Source organism: Syngnathus floridae, chromosome 1 (genome assembly GCF_059516105.1).
Source record: "Syngnathus floridae isolate MCC-2025c chromosome 1, RoL_Sflo_1.0, whole genome shotgun sequence".
Lineage (NCBI taxonomy): Eukaryota > Metazoa > Chordata > Actinopteri > Syngnathiformes > Syngnathidae > Syngnathus > Syngnathus floridae.
Genome location: NC_142413.1, coordinates 27,739,707 through 27,762,600, shown reverse-complemented (window position 1 = coordinate 27,762,600; position 22,894 = coordinate 27,739,707). Strand labels below are relative to the sequence as shown.

The 22,894-nt window shown below is 44.5% G+C and overlaps 1 protein-coding gene across 1 annotated transcript in view; it reads left to right on the top strand.

Annotated features, from left to right (window-relative positions):
* Positions 1-15,511: 15,511 nt before the first annotated feature.
* The window catches only part of LOC148404776 (janus kinase and microtubule-interacting protein 2-like), a 142,741-nt gene continuing 135,358 nt past the window's right edge, over positions 15,512-22,894 (top strand). Inside the window, exon 1 of the mRNA XM_088392712.1 lies at positions 15,512-16,157. The gene's annotated coding sequence lies outside the window, so the exon portion shown is untranslated. The remainder of the gene's footprint in view (positions 16,158-22,894) is intronic.

Sequence of the window (22,894 nt, the reverse complement as noted above, 5' to 3'; positions counted from 1 at the left end):
GTACAGTCTCTTTAAGGAATAGAGTTTCCTAGAAAAGAACCTTGATAGCACGGGAGGATTAGAACTGTATTGTGTCATAGTAAACGGTGACCGTAGCCCCTCAGCACATTACTTTAGGCATGAGTAAGGAGGAGTTCCTCCACAGCTTGTACTTGTATGGGGTGCTGAAAGTAATGTTTGTAGTATACGCAGAGTATGCGGCAGAACTTGCAAAAGAAAGAGGGGCCGGTACATGGGCACGGATATTGGGTATAAATACAGAAGATGAGCCAGTTGACGAGGAGCCTGCGAATGTTTTAGATTTCATGCCAAAACCAAAGCCGAGGAGGAGTCAGACAATTAGGAGACCGACAGAAGAGAGGGCTTTTTATTTCGAAAGATAAAAAAGAAAAGAAAAGAAGGCTTTTCTCCCCTCTTCTCTTTCCCTTTTTCCTTCTTAATTTCATTGTATAATATATACTAATTTCCCCCTTACAAGATTTTTGTTGCTGAATTCCTTTTGTGGATTACAAATTTTTTGTTCCAAGACACATTGTGGATTACAAAAATTTTTTTTTTTGTTCCTGGACACACTGTGGATTACAAGATTTTTGTTGCTGAATTCCTTCTGTGGATTACAAATTTTTTGTTCCAAGACACATTGTGGATTACAAAATTTTTTTTTTGTTCCTGGACACACTGTGGATTACAAGATTTTTGTTGCTGAACTCCTTTTGTGGATTACAAAATTTTTTTTTTTTTTCCTGGACACACTGTGGATTACAAGATTTTTGTTGCTGAACTCCTTTTGTGGATTACAAAATTTTTTTTTTTTTTTGTTCCTGGACACACTGTGGATTACAAGATTTTTGTTGCTGAATTCCTTTTGTGGATTACAAATTTTTTGTTCCGAGACACATTGTGGATTACAAAAATTTTTTTTTGTTCCCGGACGCATCAAAGGATTACGGACTTCTGCCCGCTGAACTCAGATGGATTTTCCCTCTTTCCGCCCTTTCCCTTTTTCCGCTTGTTGAAGACTACAATTGAAGCTCACCAGGGATAGTAAACGGCCAAGACGATTCTTCTAAGGCTTGTATGGTTTATGATTCTTAACTGTTGGCGACCCTCTGTGACTTACAGGTTCCCAAGAATTGTAGGGCTGAATGGTTTAGGACTGATGATTAGTCGTCAGTTCCTGTTCGCTACAATAACGTTTGAATTACAATTTGCTTTTGAGTATACCCTTGTTAGGATTTCCTGTCAGTAAAAGAACCTGGTGGGAAAAAAAAGAAGAAGGAAAAAACGTGCATCCCACCGTTGAGAGCATCAATAAGTGAGGCAAGAGTTCTCATATTGGTGTTCTGAGTAGAGGCGACGCAAAGGGCGCCGCTGAGTAACTAAGAGCTGAATCGACCCTGTTCCGAGTGCGCACGGAAAGGCTTCGAAAGGAGACAGCTCGACCCTACAACTGGAAAAACTGCTATTCATTGAAAAGATGGCTAGCAGTGGAAGAGGACTGGACCTCGAACCTGGTAATCCTATGGAAGGAACCAGAAAGGAGGGGTCTAATCCGGACCCTTTGAGACGACATGAAGAACCAGCATGTGTAATATTGTATGGAGGAGGCTTGGAGAAGTGGCCTCAGAAATGGACTGAATACATAGTGGGATCTAACCCGTCAATAGAGGCGGAATGCCTCTCGACGCGGATGAAAGAAGCCATCGAGAAAGATGGAAGATTTTTTGCCGAGCAGCCAGGAGAAGATGGACTCTCAATAATAGTGTCAGCCCACCCTGAAAGGGGCTACACTCGAAGAGAAGCACCTGACTGGTGTGAATGGGGGGCAAAAATGGTGGAGGAATGTAATATGATAAAAATAATAAGCACAAGCACAGATCTGGACTCAATAGTGAAAATGCTGACCAACGAATCTGGCATCCAGAGCGAGCTTGCAACTCCATTACCTGGAGAAGTGCAGGCAGTGCCTCGCTATTACGAGTGCATGCAGCACCTGGCGAGGATGAGAAGTATTTTGGAGAAAAAGACGAATCAACCGGTATTCTCCAGTGAAGAAGAAGAGGAAGTGCCTAACGAAGAAGGGCTGGGCACGAGCAGAGACACAGAGGAGGTATGGGAGGCCAAGGACACCAGGCGCGGAGGCGCCTTTGCACCGAAGCTCAATCCCCTTATTAGGAAAGACCCCCTACCGTCTTTGCCGGAAGAATCAACCAAGAAAGTGATTGTGGGCAACGGAGTGCTGATGTGCCAGTTTGTCGGAGATATTTGGTCACTGACAGGAGACGCCCTCATTGTTTTCACCAACGACAAATTCCGTGCCTGGAACCAGACCTTTGATTCACGGCTGAGGTTGATGGCCGGTGAAAAATATATTGAGGACCTACAAGATGCAAGACGACAAATGGAACATGACCCGGAGGATCTTACCTTCATCTTCACAAGTGGGGGAAGATCAAAATACCATATGATAATACATGCCGTCGTGCAGAAGTGGAGTGCAGACCTGGACCAGCAGGACTACCTGAAGATGATGACAAAAATTCTGGAGAAAGCGGTGGATGCTGCCATCGAGAGGGGAGCCAGAAGAATAGTTACGGAAGTGAATGGCGTCAGATCTGGACGGATGTCATGGAAAATTGCAGAAACAGCAATTGCAGGGGCTTATAAGCTGCAGATAGCCACCCCGATCACAGCGGTGGAAGGGCTGGAGTTTGTGTTGGCAATATCAGCCTCTCAAAGAAGAGAGAGGGAATTAGTAGCTCTGGAAGCCACATATGACCAAGCTCTACTGGTGGCTCGGAAAGAGCAGAAAATGGAACAGCAAACACAACAGAAGGTGACAGTCCTGCCCCATCCATCGGTCAGAGTAATTCGAACCGAAGAGGAAAAAGGGGCAGCCTCAAGTTTTACCCCAGTATTGCAAGTAAGGACCGTACGGTCAAGGACACCATCCCCAACGGCAGGGGATGAGGACGAGACCGTGGCCAACAAAATCAACCCAGAGATAACTAGACCAGGGGGGCCGGATCCGGCACCAACCGAGGTCCCGGCTCCAGAGAAACCACCTCAGGAAAGAGGGAGAAGAATGGCCAGAGAGAAGAGAGTGGTTTTAAAATCAAACCGAAAAGTGGCTGGTACCTCTTACCGAGCACGCCTGACGTCTACTCCCAAAAATAGACCCTCCACGGTTCAGGGCCCACGTCAACAAATAGGATCGAGGAACACCGAAGTTGGGGCCACTGAACATGCTCATACATCCAACGAGGAAGAGGGTGATAATGATGGAGAGGGAGAAGGCAGGGAGGCGGCCACCTCAAGTGATGACGTGGTCTCCGAAGAGGAAGATCAGGCTTCGGTGATGTCGGCAGTGGGCCCTCCTGATCCTAATGACCCCCCACCGAGAGTTGTGCTAGGAGCAACCCGGAAAGGAGCCAAGAAGCAACAGCCAGTGCTAAGCATTTTCCAGGCTTCGGAAAGGCTGGCAAGGGAAGTTCAATTAGGATGGGTGGAAACCAAGGATGGAAGGAAAACCTACATCCCAGAAGTTAAACAGAAAGAATACCCTTTCCCGCCGGCCTGGTGGGAAAAAATAGAAAGAAATTTAGACGTCCCGGTGAAACTAACTTACAGGGAGGCAATGAATGTGTTAAACACACCAGCCTACCACACCCTAGTAAGTTACACAGATTTGACAAAAAATTTTAGGGAAGGCTTTGTGACCGTAATGTATGACGTATTGTTGCGGAGGATGAAGCAGGGTGTGTATGATGCCGCTCAAGCAGAACTGAGAGCGTGTGAAGATTTGGACACACACACTGTTAATCCCGCAATGTCCACACAAACCAACACAATTGGAAACTTCACCCAACAAGCTCAGCCGAGCACCACGCAACTGGGAGTGACTTATTTGGAAAATACAGGGATGCCTGGAAATGACCTGGAAAGAGAGACACGAGCCTTTAAAACTCTGAAAGGAATGGTGCGCGTAAAGTACCAAAAGGAAAGCGTCAAAGAATATTTATTGGCAACCTGGCCAGTAATTAAAGACGGTCCGGGCGGAGAGTTGTCAAAGAAGTTGTGGCTACAATATATTACAGCCGAGCCCATTGGAAGGGATGAGACAGCCCAGGAAGCCTACCAGAGGTGGGTGGATGATGAAGAAGATGACGAAGATGCACATATAACCAGAGCTAAAGAAGCATTAAAACAGGGTCTCACCTTGCTGAATGTGTGGCATAAGTTGAAGCAAGTGATAAGCCCAAACAGATACGTGCGAGTATTGAGAGCAGTAACCGAGGACAAGGACACCACTTTTGTGAAGCTAGGTGCGGAGGCAACTCTGGCACGAATCGAAGAATCCATAAAGAAATGGGACAGAGTAACAAAACACTACATGGAGAGACAAAAGCCGAATCCATCGGGCAGCACTCGCACTCGCACAGAGGATACACAAGCAGGTCGGAAACCACCACCACGGCCAACTTATGGGAGGGGGCAAAAATTTAATGATAATCAGAGACAGAACACCCAAAATAATCCCAAACCACTTTATGGTAAAGTGAACTCAACTGGTTATGTGGCAAAAGATGTGTATGACAAAATGTCACCAGAAGAAAGGAAGGCCCTGGCAGAGGCTCGCAAGGCTGCGGCCCCTGCTGGGCCCAGAAAATAAGTGAAAACGAGGCGCGGGTCACCCTGTCAGGCGTGTACAGAGAGGGAGACAATCTCTACACTGATATTGATGGAGCTCCATATTTAGTAGATACCGGAGCCGAGGTGTCGATGACCCGCAAAGCCTTGAAAGTGATAGGACACCTAACTGTTATGATGGCAGATGGATCAGTGACCAACATGCCGATTGGAGTCTGGAAAAGAATCGTTTGGGTGAAAGGGCCCCACAATTTGCTGACATTGAGAGACGCCGAAGATCTGAAAAAACCAGCACATCAGCGTCAGCCAGTAAAAGCAAGGTTGGAAAACATCAAAGCAAAAACAGTCCGAGTGGGTCCAACTAAAACCATGCCACTGAATGAGTGGTACAAACCTGTGGATGTGGATTCCGTCCGGGTCCAATTGGTCCAAAACAGCGACCTGTCTCCAGATGGGAAGCAGAAATTGACCGCTATATTGGAGAAGGCAGCTGTGGCGCATTTCAAGAACGACTGTGGTGACCTTGGATCAAAATACATCCACACAATTGAAGGAGGAGTACATCCACCGGTGAGACAATATCCCTTGAATCCCGAAGCAGTGGCTGAAATGGAAACAATCGTAAAGGAACTCCTACAGCTTGGCATCATTCGGGAAGAATCAAATCCAGTGACCAACAGCCCAATTCAGGCAGTGAAAAAACCAGAGGCGTCAGGGGGAGGATGGAGGCCAGTTATAAACTTTAAAGCTCTTAACCGCCGGACGGTGGCTAATCGAGCGAGCCTCATAAATCCCCAGGCATCTCTAAAGACTTTAAGAGTGAAGAAATACAAATCATGCATTGATTTAGCAAACGGGTTCTTTTCACTACGACTGGCCAAAACATCACAAGGAAAAACAGCATTCACGCACAAAGGGAAATCATACGTGTGGCAAAGATTGCCACAAGGATACAAAAACTCCCCAAATGTGTTTCAATCGGCGGTTTTACAAGTTCTGAGTGGTTTGGATGTTACGGTGTACATCGATGATGTGTTCGTTTCAAATGACGAAGAGGAGGAACATTTGGACTTGCTGCAGAAAGTGGTGGAACGAGTCTCCGCTGCCGGCCTCAAGCTGAATCTCAAGAAATGCCAACTAGCCCGATTCCAAGTGGATTACTTGGGATTTCAAGTGACTGAAAACCTAGGAATCTCAGAAGGATTTCGACAGAAAATCGAACAGATCTCGCCCCCGAGATCAGAAACAGAGTTGCAGCGAATACTTGGACTGTGCAATTATGTGCGGGATCATGTTCCTCACTATCAGAAGCATGCAAGGCCACTGTACAGCCGCTTGAAGAAAACTCCGGAGGGCCAAAAACCAACAAAGTGGCAGTGGTCAGACAGTGACAATCAGAACTTGAATAATTTGAAACAGGCCGTCCGAGAAGCCGTGCGGCTGGAGCCACGAAGTTTGACAGTAAGACTGGTCGCAAGGGTGCAGTGCGAAGAAAATGATGCAATGGTGTCGGTCAGCAACGAAGGTGCCGGTTTGGTGGCCTTGTGGACCTACACCCTGTCCAGCGTCGAGAAAAAATTCCCCCAGGAGGAGAAAGAACTTGCAGTGTTGGCAAGGTACTGGAGTAATTTAAAAGACCTGGCCCAAGGACAAGGTATCAAAGTCCAGACGGGAAGTAACGTGCATCGTTTTCTAAGAAAGACTACAATCGAGAGCACTAAAGCGACCAACATCCGATGGGGCAGATGGGAGGACATCCTACTAGACCCCGACTTGGAAATTGGACCAACTACAACCTCCACAAAGAAGCCGATACTCAAAAAGAGCATGGATGAAGAGAAGCCCTATGAATGGACTCTTTACACCGATGGGTCAAAAAAGGAAGGAGAGCAGAATGCCCACTGGGGTTTTATTCTGAAGCAAAATGGAGTGGAGCGTTGCCGCCGCAAAGGAAAGACACCCGGCAGCGCGCAAGCAGGAGAGGCCACGGCAGTGCTGGAAGGACTGTTAGAAGCGGAAAAAAATCACGCTGGACGCGTAAGACTTATAACTGACAGTCATTATTGCGCGCAAGCTCTCAAATTCGATCTAGCCATTTGGGAAGAGAATGGCTTTGAGGGCGCGAAAGGAAAACTAGTGGCCCACTATGAAGTGTGGAAAAAAATAGCCGAGTTACGGCTAAATTTGAGTCTGGATGTGGTTCACCAGAAATCTCATGTAAAAGAAGGAGCTCATTGGAGAGGGAATAACGAAGTTGATCGATACGTCCAGGAAAGAAGAATAATAGTTGTAGGAGCAGAAAAATGGGACAAGACCCCTCGCGGAAAAGTGGTCCCAGACAAGAGCGTGAGGCGAGTCGTGTCGGCAGTGCATGAAGCACTAGGCCACGCGGGTCCACTGCCTACGCGGAAAGAGTTAGAGAAGCTGGAACTCTGGGTCCCTGACCGAATGATTCGTGCGGTTCTGCGGGATTGTAATCCGTGCAACAAATACAACGCAGGGCGAAGAGGACGACGCACGGACGGATTGACGATCAGGAGTACTGTGCCGTGGGGCTCGGTTTGTATGGACGTAGCTGGCCCCATGGGAATAAGTGGCGCAAAGGGTGAGAAATACCTTGTTGTGCTGGTTGACTCGATGTCAGGACACGTCGGGCTGAAAGCAGTAAGAAAAGCCAATGCAAACAGTGTGATCAAGACACTAGAAGACGGGTGCATGTGGCTAGGAATCCCAAGAGAGTTGAGAACAGACAATGGAACTCATTTCAAAAACGCCCAGGTGGACGAGTGGTGTCGTAGGTGGGGAATACTCAGAGTCTATTCGCCCCCTTACACGCCACAAGCAAACGGGGTGGCTGAAAGAAGTATAGGTCTAGTCAAAACCTGGTTGGGAAAAAATGCAAACGGGAAAGAGTGGAGTACTAAACTACTTGATTTGGTTGCAGACCTGAACGGGAGGAGTAGGAGCAGCCGGCCCTCCCCGTCCGAAGAACTCAATCAACGACTCTTTGTGTCCCAGGAAGTGGGCAGAACCCAAGACGGCTCGTCCCAGAATAAAGAGAAGTGCCAGTTCAGTGTTGGACAGAAGGTGTGGATCAAGTCGAGGGACCTGAACAGCAAAACAGCGGTGAAGGCCAAGTACGACTGCTCGGACATCGTCAGTGAAGTGTTGGATAAAAACACAGTACGTTTGAGGAAGAAAGGTATCCAAGGAGTTGAACAGCTGAAGCCGTTATCGGCTGACCCAATTCAAGCCAAGAAGTAATCCAAAGAAAACATATGGCAACGGACTACAGAACAATCCCGGCCTTCGTGCGCATGGCCGCACACAAGGGTGCGGTCATCGTAAGAAGAACACCAAATGGGATCCAGACCGGAAGGGCCCTAAATCTGGTGAGATTGGCCAAGCGGGGTTGCACACCCGGTGGACCAGAACATTTTCACTGGACATGGGTCGACGAAGCTTGTGTCATTTGTTTGACACCCAACTTGTTGCCTACTATGTGGTCAGGAGTAGGCTTCATGATGCCACCTGTACTGACCACCGAAGTAAGAGAGCTGGAATTTGCCCAGAGAAATGAGGACAAGCTTCCAGTCAAAGTATTAGATGCCATGGTATGCCACCAGTGTCGAATTACCATCTTGGCACGAATGGTGTTTTTTTCACAGTGGGAGATCGGACCAACTACGGATGTACGGGCTCGACAAATTAGCTCGTGCACGTGTGTGTGGGACGGCGATGAGCTGAAATATTGCCTCATGTGTTTAGATCGCATGACAAGAGGAAAATTATTGAAAGTCGGAGAAGCAGAGGGATGGCAAATCACCAGGGCAATGACCCCCCTGGCGACCCTCTATCCAGTGTTGGGAGGAGCATCTTGGCCGGCGTATGATAATAATCAGGCTATGAAGAACCTTTATGCAGCCTTGGGCCATTGTTGGCCGTGGCCAGGGCCAGACGGCCAGCCTGCCCCCAACAGTTGTACAGGAAAGGCCAACGAAATGGCCTTGTTTGCTCGTGCGTCGGTCCTTTCGGCAGGGGGGAAAGCCGCCCTGGGAGACCTGCTAGAAGGACCTTGGAGGCCCATGACTTGGGCTCGGGCTATAGCCCAGTTGGTGGCGTGCAAGGACGCACCATTGGTCAAAGTGGAGGCAGCCCCTGCGGAAACAAGCCCGACCGTGAGCAACATGTACTGCTATCGAAGTGTTTTGGACACGAGTAACAAAGACTTCCAGTATGTGACGAAAAAAGGAATGTACTGTTTTGCCCCTGGGAATAAAGTCGGATCAGTCCTTATAGTGAATGAGGGTGAAGCAGCACTGGTAGGGATTACAGTGAAAATGGCAATCATTCCCTACGAAGGAATATATTCCCTGGGAATCAAATTGGAGGCCAAAAGGCTTGGCCAGCTTGCAGTCATGGGAAACATCGGGCCCCAAGTACGGGATATTCCTAGTGAACAAATACAAACAAGGGAAGAGCCAGACACAGTAGCAGCGATGGAACCTCGAGGAAAGGCCAAACAGACGGATGACCTTGACCGGTCAGAAGCAAAAGAATGGGAAGAAGATCCCGGCCAGGGCGTGGCACAGAAAAGTCCAGCTGTAGGGAACATGCTCCGGTCAGTGTTGAGGGAGGAGAATAACGTTGAAAAAGGCAGCACTGAAGTGGAAAGTCAAACCACTTCTCTCCTGCCAGGAGCCGGAGTCCAAGTGGAAATTCAACCAACTTCTCTCCCGCCAGAACCGGGAGTCCAAGTGGAAATTCAACCAACTTCTCTCCCACCAGAACCGGGAATCCAAGTGGAAAGTCAAACCACTTCACTCCTGCCAGAAGCAGGAGTCCAAGTGGAGAGTCAAATCACCTCTGTCCCCCCGGAAACAGAAGTCCCGGGGGAAAACCTAGGAGCATGTCCAAAGGCAGAGGGCGGTGGCGTAAGTGACCGACCCGGGAAGATTCTACTGGACTGGACCCCCTTTGATTGGACGAAGTTGTATCCGGCAAATTGCCCTACTCCTGGTTGCGACGGGAGCGGTAGCGCCCGACCAGGGGCAACTCACCACCGCTCATTTAGATCTTGCCCGGTGTATGCGGGAAGCCTCGAGGTGTGTCCCACGCCTGGATGTGATGGAAAAGGAAACACCAGATGGGGTCCGGAGCGTCACCGCACCCTTAAGACATGTCCAGTGCTGGCAGAAATGAAGCGCAAAGCCGCCGAAACCAGGAAACAAGTCGGTAGCCAAGAGAACAACATGTCGAATGATGCGGTAGACACCAGGCCCGAGGAACCAGGACCGTCTGCATCCAATAGGCCGCTGGGAACGTTGGCTCAAAAGGCCTCCTATTATGCAGTGTGGTCCACTAAAACAGAACCCCAAAAGAAAAAAAGGGGTCGGGCCGCAGTAGAGGAACTGACTAGGCTGTGGAGCCGGCCAGATTCCAAGGGGGAGAACGACTGAGAGAAAAAAAAAAAAGAGAAGAAGGTGTACATATGTGTATATAAAAATGAGTGTGCATATAGCGGTGTATGTATACAGAAGTGTATGTATAGAAGTACTATAACAATGTATTGTTAATGGACTGTACATAACTACTAACAGAAAGAAAACCAGGAGACCGCCGGAAGAAGGGCCCAGCCAAAGAGGAGGACGGTTTCTTTGGCACAAGGGAGGAGTCAGGGAAGGAGGAGGGGCTGGAAGATCTCCTATAAAGCCAGAAGAGAAGAACCAGATCTTCATTCAGCCCTGAGGAGTGACCAACCATGAACTTCCCGCGCGGAGCAAAGAGAAGGAGAACAATGAGCCTGGAGAGTGGGGGGTCACCAATGACCCTCCCAGGCTACACGGATGATCCCGCTGGTGGCGACCTAGCGGGACCAGCGGTTGGGCTGAGCCCCGGGACCGGGGCTTCCACAGACAACGATGGAAAGAACTGGAGGAATCCGTTTTTTGTGGAGGAAGAGCAAGAGATTTATGCAAACCAGGGATGGATAGCTCTGGAGCCAATTTACGCGAATACAGTTCCCGTGAGCAGAAATCCAGAGCCGAACTTTGAAAGTCGAGGAGCAACTTTATTTGCAGACAGCGGGTATGAGATTCCCAGCGCTTCGCCTTTTTGCGACGAACCACCGAATCTACCCGACAACCCTCCAATGGATTGGAGCACAATTGGATGGAGACCATCTATTTTTCCTCAGCCGGCGATATCATGGAAGAAGACCCTGGTGACAGATTGGCTGACAGCTATAATACTTTCAGTCATTTTAACAAGCATCCTACTCAGCTTCACATTTTGGAAGAGCGCAGCCCGCTATGACCCGATGGAGATGATTAATGTCGAGTACGATGGAACGAAGCTCTTCAATCAAACCTGTTGGGCAGTGGACTTTGGAAGCGTCACCGTGAAATGGAATACATCCATAGCACCAGACATCGCTACCAGACAATATTGGACATCGGTGCTGCGACGACGAGAGAAGATGATCGCCTTGCCACTGGAACCAGGAGCAATTCCGCGCGCAGGAGACGAGGAGGAAAGACGGTTTAAGACAAAAAGGGAAATAGTGAGTGAAGCAACTCACTTTCCCGAACATTTGGGTCACGTGAATTGGACAGGGCAAATAAGAAGTAACATCAGTGCTTGTGATATGAGGTACTTCAAAGCGCCAGAAAACTTTGCTAACCTAACAATAAGCTTGATTTGCAAGAACAAACGTGAAGAGAAAATTGTTAAAAGAAATTGGATTTTGAAAATGGGCAAAGAGCATGCGGAATGGTATAGCAATGCCTCGTGTGTCCCGTTGCCCGAATCAAAAGGAGGGTATTGGGAAAAGAGTGGAAAGAGGCCGGATGAATTTTCATTCCCGGCCCCAATGAAAAACTCCACGTGCCATGGCACTTATCCCGGATGGGAGCCGTGCTGGAGTTGTTTAGATTTGGTTTGCGAAAAAACTCAGGATTATTTAAGTAAGCGTCGCCTTAACCGGGTGCCGAGAAGTTTGTCCGACAGCCAGAAGTCAGTATTTTGGGACTGTCAGAGAGTTTTTAGTAGGTTAAATGCGTGTTACTTTAACGTGGGACAATTTTGTGAGAATAATTATCATGTGATAATGTGGGCCTTTAAATTTCAAAAAATGAATTCCCCTGTCGCAGTGTCAACAAGGGGAGGGAGGAAGTTCAACCCAAATAAGGAACCAGTAGATTTTGAATTTTGGCTAAATAGTTCATTTCCATGGTTATGGCAGGTAGAAACACGGATGGCTGTGCCCAGCAGTTACCAGGGCAGACACCGGTTATACCCGTCAGCAAGGCACTTATGGGTTCAACGGTTACCCACTCCTGCCGATTTGTTGACGGTAACTCCGGGAGAATTTGACAGAATTGACCAATGTGTAGTGGGGAAAATTTATGCTGGATTGCATGGGAGGGATTGGACAGTTGGGAAGTCGCCAAGATGTGACCTGGATGAGATCAAGCGATCCGTCTTGGGCACCAGGTGGGTTCACAACTGTGCCAGTCTCTTAGCAAACAAAACAGTGAAAGGAATTTTACAGGCATGGTCTGAAATAAAAGTTCGAGACCCCGCCAAGACATGGTGGGGATTTAATGGGTATGAAATGAAGCAATGGGTTATACCCTGTTTAAATGTAACAACAAATTACTGGGTTCAATACCAATTTATGTCAACGGTATATTCAAAAGAGACTGATATCAAGCCCGCAGGAATGTACTCCCCATATATTTATGTGAATCCTCGGCCCTGGGCGATGACTTGTAACACTGAGAAAACAAAATGTTTGATTACCTTAGCTCGTGAACAATGTGTTACACTGCCTAATTGGAAAGAATATTGTTTAGATAAATATCAAGATGAAGGATACAGGAGTGTAGAAGGAGCTTTGTGGGAGTACGTCTCGCCACAAAACAGGTGGAGGCGTCAGCCCGCTAGAAACCGGGCGCCTTGTAATACCTGGGTACAAAATGAAGGGTTGCTAAATTTAAGCGAGCCAGTGTCTATCCCCTATCGGCTGCCTGCGCTGATACAGATTGCTGAAGGGCGTGCGTTCCGAAAGAGTCTGTGTGAGGGGCGGCAGTTTATGGGTTTTGATTGGATTGGCCCCAATAGAATTTTCAATAACGGAACATGTTTCTCCCCTTCAGAGCATTGGATAAAATGTGGCCATGGAGAAAACATTCATGATTGCACTTGGTATGAGAAAATAGGGGCGGCGCTGCAGTCAGTAACAAGTGCCGCGGTTGAGGCCTTTGGTGATGTGGTCGCCGGTGCCTTGGAGGTAGTACTGGGGCCAATCTGGGCGTGGGTGCTAGTAGGGTTTGCATTGATAGGAATAGCAGCGACTCTGTGCATGGCCATAAAAGGAAGTATTAAGAAGATTTTATTCGACCCCCGCGAGAGTGGGGCGTCTTTAGTTAGGCAAATGACAGCCCACAAGAGGGGTGGTCGGAACGTCTTATTAAAAGGAGAAGTCGGGCGGCAGTAGGGCATTTGAGCCTGACAGCTCAGAGACCGGAACTTCAAGAGACAAAAGAGAAAAACAAAAAGGAGAACTAATAATGGCAACAAACAGCTCAAGTGGGTTCTTAAATCCAAGAGGGAGGCCAGGAGCGATGAGAGTGAGTAACGAAGTTCAATATTGGGTTTTATTTAGTATATGGACAGCCTACTGCTGTTCTGGGTCTTGGGATTTGCAACAACTCACTCGCCCCGTGATTTTGGTCATATCAATATTTAAGGTTTTGATTTTGAGATTTTTATACACAAGACACACGATGGGTTTGGGTCTTTTTGTAGTCTACATGCATGGCCGAATGTATGTTGACCCTAATACACCCAGAGGTATTGCCGAAATTGTATTGCTTATTTTGTGGAGTGTTTTGGAAGTGGTGTCAATTTTTGTTTATTATGTTGTTTTCGGGGTTGTCATATTAGAAGCAATATTAGTGATAGGAATGGCCATGTATGTTATAAAGATGGTAGCCAGACTTGACCAGCATGCCCGCACCTCTGTCGCGTGGAGATGGCGTACGGCCAAACTCGTACTCTGGTGCATAGTATGGGGGTCATTGTCTGTGTTACTTTGGACCGAAGTGGTGGACCAATTGGCAATGATAACCTGGTTTTTTACATACTCTGTTTTTTTTCCCCTCCCGCCCCGAGAGGCGGGAGGGCAGCCGCAGAGAAGCCCCTCTATTGTATAGAAGAGGGGCTGGCAGAGGGGTGATTGTTTGAAATGTAACCTGAAAAATGTTAAAATTTGTGCTTCCATGTGTTACAGACTATACACCGTATTGCGGATGCACCTAAATGCATCCTATGCGGAATGACCAATATGAAATTGGCCTGGGTGATCGGGAGATCTTATATGGGAAGCTGTTGTTATCAGACCGGCTTTAGTTTGGCTTGGCTGGTCCCTGACGGTCTGTATGTAAAAGAGGGAGAGCAGTCCAGCTTGGACCATCTCGGCTGGGAAGGATGTGCGGATTTGATGACCACCGCGACTCTGCTCGAGACAACCACAGGGCCCCTGATGGCACGTACGGTTCTCATGCATGGAGCAGGAAGAACCTACGGCACTATCTGGCCTTTGATTCACATGACCTGGCGTCAACAGAACGGCACCCGATGCGTCACTTCACATTGGCAATGTGGGCGCTGTTTGACAGTGAGCGCTCCTCATCGCTTTCTCCCGGCTGACTTTTACACGCACCCAAACGCAGGATATGGATTACACCGACCTATGGAGATGCCCAACGAGGCCCCTGTGGGGCTTGTCCGGCCTGCGCGTCGGGGAGGAGGACGGTGTGTTGGACATTGGACCCAGGATGGGTCTTACGTCCGGTGCAGAGAGCCATGTGAGGGTTGCGAGGGGCGTCGGGATCCAGACGGCAGCCGTACGTATGGAGGGCCTGGCTACAATAATGATCCTCCCCTCGACTCACCCATCAGCCCCGTACGGCTGATAAGCCCGCTGGATGTGGATGCAGCTCCGTCTGAGTCTGAGGACGACGATGAGGCTCGAGACGGAGGACGCGGGAGCGAGGCTGAGAATGGAGAGGCAGATGTCGAGAGTGTGGCCACAGAGGGATCAACACCACCGGAGCTGGAAGCTCTCGCCGAGGAGAACCACGCTGACGACGACAACGCTGCTGGTCGGTTGTCGCGCCTGATCAACGCCCTCGCAGAGATCGCCCGACAGGGAGACATGGCAGCGGCCTGCCCTACTTCAACGACCGCTGAGGTTGTGAATATCTCAGACGACGACGACATGGCTGAGTAGCTCTTGGGAATCAGGGATAGTTTATACCTGTTTTCAATCCAAGGGGAGGATGTCATGTAACATGGGGGCAGAGATGGTGCAAATGGTAGAATATGGATTGTTCACAGGAATAAATTGGCAGAGCTGAAATTCAAAATTTGTCCAAAAGATGGCGCCAGACCAAAACGTGAGACCAAAAGAGGAGCCAATAAGCTAAACATGGTAAAATAGAAATAAAAAGAGTAGCACGGTGTCAGAGTGTGAGTCACGCATAGAAGCACAAATGTGATTTTTATTTTTGATTCTTTTGCTTGGCTAAAAATGTATTCTGTAACCGCTTTAAGCAATATTATTTGTTAATTTGATTAAGAGACCCGTCACTATGAGAATAGTGGCGTGACATAAATTGTTTGGAGAAGCACAAATGTGATTTTTATTTTTGATTCTTTTGCTTGGCTAAAGATGTATACTGTAACCGCTTTAAGCAATATTATTTGTCAATTTGATCAAGAGACCCGTCACTATGAGAATAGTGGCGTGACATAAATTGTTTGGAGAAGCACAAATGTGATTTTTATTTTTTGATTCTTTTGCTTGGCTAAAAATGTATACTGTAACCGCTTTAAGCAATATTATTTGTCAATTCGATTAAGAGACCCGTCACTATGAGAATAGTGGCGTGACATAAATTGTTTAGAAAAGTAGGTCAAGGGTTTGGATTTTTATTTTAGAGTGAATTGAAGCGTAACTTTAAAAAGTTATTTTTATGTAGGAGAAAGAGAAGAAAAGGGGAAGTGAAAGGTTTTGCCACTAGCTGTGCATTTGGTGGAAAGTACTGCGTGGTCAGGGCGGAAACAGCTGCTGAAGGCCACAGATAACCAAGCGTGGGGAAACTGGCCAGTTCCCTCTATAGGCGTGAGAAAGCTGGCCAGTCCCTCTATAGGCGTGAGAAAGCTGGCCAGTCCCTTCTATAGGCGTGGGAAAACTGGGCAGTCTTACCCTATAGGGAAAGTACAGGAGAAAAGAAAGGGGAGGGGGGGGACCGAGTGGTCTATAAAAGATCCGGCAGAAACAGCTCAGGGCTCTTTCCCCCAAAAGAGCGCTTATACGTGAAGAGGCTCGGAGGAGTTTCAAGATTTTTTTCCAAAGTCCCGAAGATCTTTGTGTGAGACGCAGGATCACTGGACTGAAATTAACTTGGATTTACTCCCAAAAATTGGACTGGAGATAGGTGAGAGGGATTTTTATATTTTATGTATTTAAGCGAGAGGGGGGAATAGTCATCGGGCCGCCGGTTCCCTCGTGGCCAGCCTGTTTCCCTAATTCGGATTTTAGAAGCAAGATCGAACTGATCACTCGACTTTGCTTCCACCAAAAATAGCACGTAGCTGGTATTTACCTCTTCCCTTTTTTATGAACTGTGTTTTGCAATCGAATTGTTCTGGGATTGAATGATTTTATTAACACGGGTATCAGTGAGTGAAATTGTTCAGTTTCTGGAGTAATTGAGATTTGTAATTCTATTCCATGTTTTTTTTTTTTTTTTCAATAAATGTGTTTTGTATATTACTTACTTCGTTGTGCGCGGATTTGTACTGAATATGCAACCGAAGGCTCAGGCCCGTTTCCCCTTTTTTGACGGGCCGCGTAAAAAGGAACTTTGAACAAATTAGAGACGTGAATAACTTCCGTAGTTATTTGAGCCACGAGTGAATTGCGATCCGTTCGAAAGTTATTTCGTCTGAATAAATTAAAGGAAGTGTTTAAATCAGATTATTGGGTTGTGTAGAATGGAAAGTTATTTAACTATTTGAAAGGCTCAGGCCCGCTTCCCCTTTTTGACGGGCCGCGTAAAAAGTAACTCTGAGCAAGTTAGAGAATTAAAAAACTTTTGTAAATATTTAACGGAAGAGTTGATTTCATTAAAAGTGAATTCGGTTGAGAAATTACTTCCTCTAAATAACATAACGACGACGATTGAAACAAATCAGTGAAGTTGGCGGAGGATAAAAGTATTTCAACTGTCCGTCGGGCGCGGCCCAGTTCCCCTTTTTGTCGGGCCGCGTCAAAAGCTAAATGGGACACGATCAAAAAGTAGACTTGCCTTCCAAATTAATTATTGGGCAAATCTAAATAGAGCACGACATTTTTATTTGGTTTAAGAAAGTTGCTATTCTTTTTGAAGCAATTAAGTGGGGTGAAGAACTCCGAAGGTCAAGTGCTAGATCTACGTATAGGAAGTTAGAATTAATCATATAAAGTGCATTAATTTTCTTCTTAAATGCTATTATTGTCACACTTTTATTAATTCGATTCTCTTTCGAATGAAAAAGTTGGTCGGCTCGCTGCATGAGCGACCAAGTGGAACGGACCCATATCAACATTTACTTCGGCAAAAACTAGTGCTTGGGTGCGCTAAACAAACGAATCCCTGAGGTTTTAACAAAGACATCTAAAAAATATCCGTAACAAAATAAGAACTTCAAACACTAGCGGGGAGCCATCAATACGATGCGGTCACTTCGAAGTCTTGCCTCGAATTGAGTTACTCGGCTCGAGCTTCGGGTGACTTGAGAGGGATTGGCGTCGTACAGAAATTAGATTGATTCCGGTGGAGTTAATTTAACTCGGGTGGTTAGATTACGGACGAATCTCCGAACCCGGCTAAAACAAACCCGTTACCGAGGAGCCGGGGGCACCTTAATGCAAGAGGTGCATTTGACAAGACTTATTTAGTTTAATTGATCTATTTTTGTTCCCTGGCAAAATTCGATTTGCTGCAATTCCAAATTTCCAAAGTGAATGAAGGAAAGAAGTCGTTTAAATTATGATTTTGTTTAAATACTAGGCATAGACACAAAATCTACGGCACAAAATGGGCAGACTTTACTTGTTTGAAGAGGACTGGTTACAAGACAGACTTTTCTGATTTATTTAATGGGAAGAAGACTTATTTAGTTTATTTAATCTATTTTTGTTCCCTGGCAAAATTGGATTTGCTGAAATTGTATTTTGCCAAATCTTGCCTTGAGACCTGATAGGAAGTATTAAACGCTTAGTTAAATCAATACAAGTTGGTAATAAGAGCGAGTAATGTTGGTTGAACCGATGAATGAAGGTTGAAAGCAATTTAAATTATGACTTTGTATAAATACTAGATATTAACAGAACATCTACTGCGCGAAATGGGCAGAGTTTACTTGTTTGAGAAGGAGTGGCTTATTCAAAACTAAGATTTATTTAATCTGTTTGTTCCCAGGCAAAATTGGATGTGATGCAATTCCAAATTTCACCACATGATGGTGCCCAATTTTGACTTCATAGGACATATTAAACACTTAGCTTGTTATTATGTTCAAGGTAATCAGATTTGTTTATTATTCTAATGGCCTCTTCAAAACTATTCTGGATTACTACTTTGGATCTATTCTACATTACTTGGCAACAACATACTCTGTAACAGATTAGGCAGTATAATCATATATGTTAACTTGAGAGTGCCCACACTCAATCTACTTATCGTGATGTGTTAAATCAATTACTGTTAGACATTATTTGTCTGATAATCTACCAAATCTTTGAATTGAAGAATTTGTGATTTAATTAATAGCTTGTTCAGGGTAATCAGACTTGTATATAATTCTAATGGCCTTCTTTTGAAAACTATTCTGAATTACAACTTTGGATCTTATATTACTTTGCAACAATCTACTCGGTGACAGATTAGGCAGTATAATCACATATGTTAACTTCAGTGCCCACACTGTATTTATTTATGGTTATTTGTTAAATCAAGTACTGTTAGACATGAAATAGGAAGTGTTTAACATAAATGTTATGGCTACTCACCATTGTAGCTCGCTCCTGGTCAATGATACGAGCCTCTTCTTGCAGTGGAAAACTTGCAGCCAACAAACACCGTGGAACCTAAAGGAATGAAATTAAACATTAACATTTCGCCTCGACCAATTTTCACACGTACAACGCAACGCGGCTACACTTCTGCTATTACAAACGTAAATCTCCTTAAACACAATGAGTGTTACTTACCGTGTACACTCTAGACGGTCCAGTTGCAAGCAGAAAATAAAGATATTTCCGTTGATAATCGTCGCTGCTCAGTGGCTCACGGCCATCGCGCCAACAGATTTGAATTTTGGCGGAGGTTCGGGCAATTACGTCATATCCGCGGCACATGACTGCGACGTAATACCCGCTTATCTGAAATGGCAGTTAAAAGTAGAGTTACATCAAGTTTTCTTGGAACCTAAACGAATGAAAGAAAACTATCATTTGGCCACAACCAACATTCACAGATACAACACAACGTGCGGGGTTGAGGTTAAAGATTGAGTGAAGGGCCCTCGTTTTAAACTACTGTTTTGAAAAGGAGTGGGAACAAGTAAGACGTATTTAATTTATTTAATGGGAAGTAGTAAGACTTATTAAATTTATTTAATCTACTTTTCTTCCCAGGCAAAATTTGATGTGCTGCAATTCCAAATTTCCAAAGTGAATGAAGGAATGAAGTCCTTTAAATTATGATTTTGTATAAATACTAGGCATTAACACAAAATCGACGGCACAAAATGGGCAGACTTTACTTGTTTGAAAAGGACTGGTTACAAGACAGACTTTTTTAATTTATTTAATGGGAAGAAGACTTATTTAGTTTAATTGATCTATTTTTGTTCCCTGGCAAAATTCGATTTGCTGCAATTCCAAATTTCCAAAGTGAATGAAGGAAAGAAGTCGTTTAAATTATGATTTTGTTTAAATACTAGGCATAGACACAAAATCTACGGCACAAAATGGGCAGACTTTACTTGTTTGAAGAGGACTGGTTACAAGACAGACTTTTCTGATTTATTTAATGGGAAGAAGACTTATTTAGTTTATTTAATCTATTTTTGTTCCCTGGCAAAATTGGATTTGCTGAAACTGTATTTTGCCAAATCTTGCCTTGAGACCTGATAGGAAGTATTAAACGCTTAGTTAAATCAATACAAGTTGGTAATAAGAGCGAGTAATGTTGGTTGAACCGATGAATGAAGGTTGAAAGCAATTTAAATTATGACTTTGTATAAATACTAGATATTAACAGAACATCTACTGCGCGAAATGGGCAGAGTTTACTTGTTTGAGAAGGAGTGGCTTATTCAAAACTAAGATTTATTTAATCTGTTTGTTCCCAGGCAAAATTGGATGTGATGCAATTCCAAATTTCACCACATGATGGTGCCCAATTTTGACTTCATAGGACATATTAAACACTTAGCTTGTTATTATGTTCAAGGTAATCAGATTTGTTTATTATTCTAATGGCCTCTTCAAAACTATTCTGGATTACTACTTTGGATCTATTCTACATTACTTGGCAACAACATACTCTGTAACAGATTAGGCAGTATAATCATATATGTTAACTTGAGAGTGCCCACACTCAATCTACTTATCGTGATGTGTTAAATCAATTACTGTTAGACATTATTTGTCTGATAATCTACCAAATCTTTGAATTGAAGAATTTGTGATTTAATTAATAGCTTGTTCAGGGTAATCAGACTTGTATATAATTCTAATGGCCTTCTTTTGAAAACTATTCTCAATTACAACTTTGGATCTTATATTACTTTGCAACAATCTACTCGGTGACAGATTAGGCAGTATAATCACATATGTTAACTTCAGTGCCCACACTGTATTTATTTATGGTTATTTGTTAAATCAAGTACTGTTAGACATGAAATAGGAAGTGTTTAACATAAATGTTATGGCTACTCACCATTGTAGCTCGCTCCTGGTCAATGATACGAGCCTCTTCTTGCAGTGGAAAACTTGCAGCCAACAAACACCGTGGAACCTAAAGGAATGAAATTAAACATTAACATTTCGCCTCGACCAATTTTCACACGTACAACGCAACGCGGCTACACTTCTGCTATTACAAACGTAAATCTCCTTAAACACAATGAGTGTTACTTACCGTGTACGCTCTAGACGGTCCAGTTGCAAGCAGAAAATAAAGATATTTCCGTTGATAATCGTCGCTGCTCAGTGGCTCACGGCCATCGCGCCAACAGATTTGAATTTTGGCGGAGGTTCGGGCAATTACGTCATATCCGCGGCACATGACTGCGACGTAATACCCGCATATCTGAAACGGCAGTTAAAAGTAGAGTTACATCAAGTTTTCTTGGAACCTAAACGAATGAAAGAAAACTATCATTTGGCCACAACCAACATTCACAGATACAACACAACGTGCGGGGTTGAGGTTAAAGATTGAGTGAAGGGCCCTCGTTTTAAACTACTGTTTTGAAAAGGAGTGGGAACAAGTAAGACGTATTTAATTTATTTAATGGGAAGTAGTAAGACTTATTAAATTTATTTAATCTACTTTTCTTCCCAGGCAAAATTTGATGTGCTGCAATTCCAAATTTCCAAAGTGAATGAAGGAATGAAGTCCTTTAAATTATGATTTTGTATAAATACTAGGCATTAACACAAAATCGACGGCACAAAATGGGCAGACTTTACTTGTTTGAAAAGGACTGGTTACAAGACAGACTTTTTTAATTTATTTAATGGGAAGAAGACTTATTTAGTTTAATTGATCTATTTTTGTTCCCTGGCAAAATTCGATTTGCTGCAATTCCAAATTTCCAAAGTGAATGAAGGAAAGAAGTCGTTTAAATTATGATTTTGTTTAAATACTAGGCATAGACACAAAATCTACGGCACAAAATGGGCAGACTTTACTTGTTTGAAGAGGACTGGTTACAAGACAGACTTTTCTGATTTATTTAATGGGAAGAAGACTTATTTAGTTTATTTAATCTATTTTTGTTCCCTGGCAAAATTGGATTTGCTGAAACTGTATTTTGCCAAATCTTGCCTTGAGACCTGATAGGAAGTATTAAACGCTTAGTTAAATCAATACAAGTTGGTAATAAGAGCGAGTAATGTTGGTTGAACCGATGAATGAAGGTTGAAAGCAATTTAAATTATGACTTTGTATAAATACTAGATATTAACAGAACATCTACTGCGCGAAATGGGCAGAGTTTACTTGTTTGAGAAGGAGTGGCTTATTCAAAACTAAGATTTATTTAATCTGTTTGTTCCCAGGCAAAATTGGATGTGATGCAATTCCAAATTTCACCACATGATGGTGCCCAATTTTGACTTCATAGGACATATTAAACACTTAGCTTGTTATTATGTTCAAGGTAATCAGATTTGTTTATTATTCTAATGGCCTCTTCAAAACTATTCTGGATTACTACTTTGGATCTATTCTACATTACTTGGCAACAACATACTCTGTAACAGATTAGGCAGTATAATCAAATATGTTAACTTGAGAGGGCCCACACTCAATCTACTTATCGTGATGTGTTAAATCAATTACTGTTAGACATTATTTGTCTGATAATCTACCAAATCTTTGAATTGAAGAATTTGTGATTTAATTAATAGCTTGTTCAGGGTAATCAGACTTGTATATAATTCTAATGGCCTTCTTTTGAAAACTATTCTGAATTACAACTTTGGATCTTATATTACTTTGCAACAATCTACTCGGTGACAGATTAGGCAGTATAATCACATATGTTAACTTCAGTGCCCACACTGTATTTATTTATGGTTATTTGTTAAATCAAGTACTGTTAGACATGAAATAGGAAGTGTTTAACATAAATGTTATGGCTACTCACCATTGTAGCTCGCTCCTGGTCAATGATATGAGCCTCTTCTTGCAGTGGAAAACTTGCAGCCAACAAACACCGTGGAACCTAAAGGAATGAAATTAAACATTAACATTTCGCCTGGACCAACATTCACACGTACAACGCAACGCGGCTACACTTCTGCTATTACAAACGTAAATCTCCTTAAACACAACGAGTGTTACTTACCGTGTACGCTCTAGGCAAAATTGGATGTGATGCAATTCCAAATCTA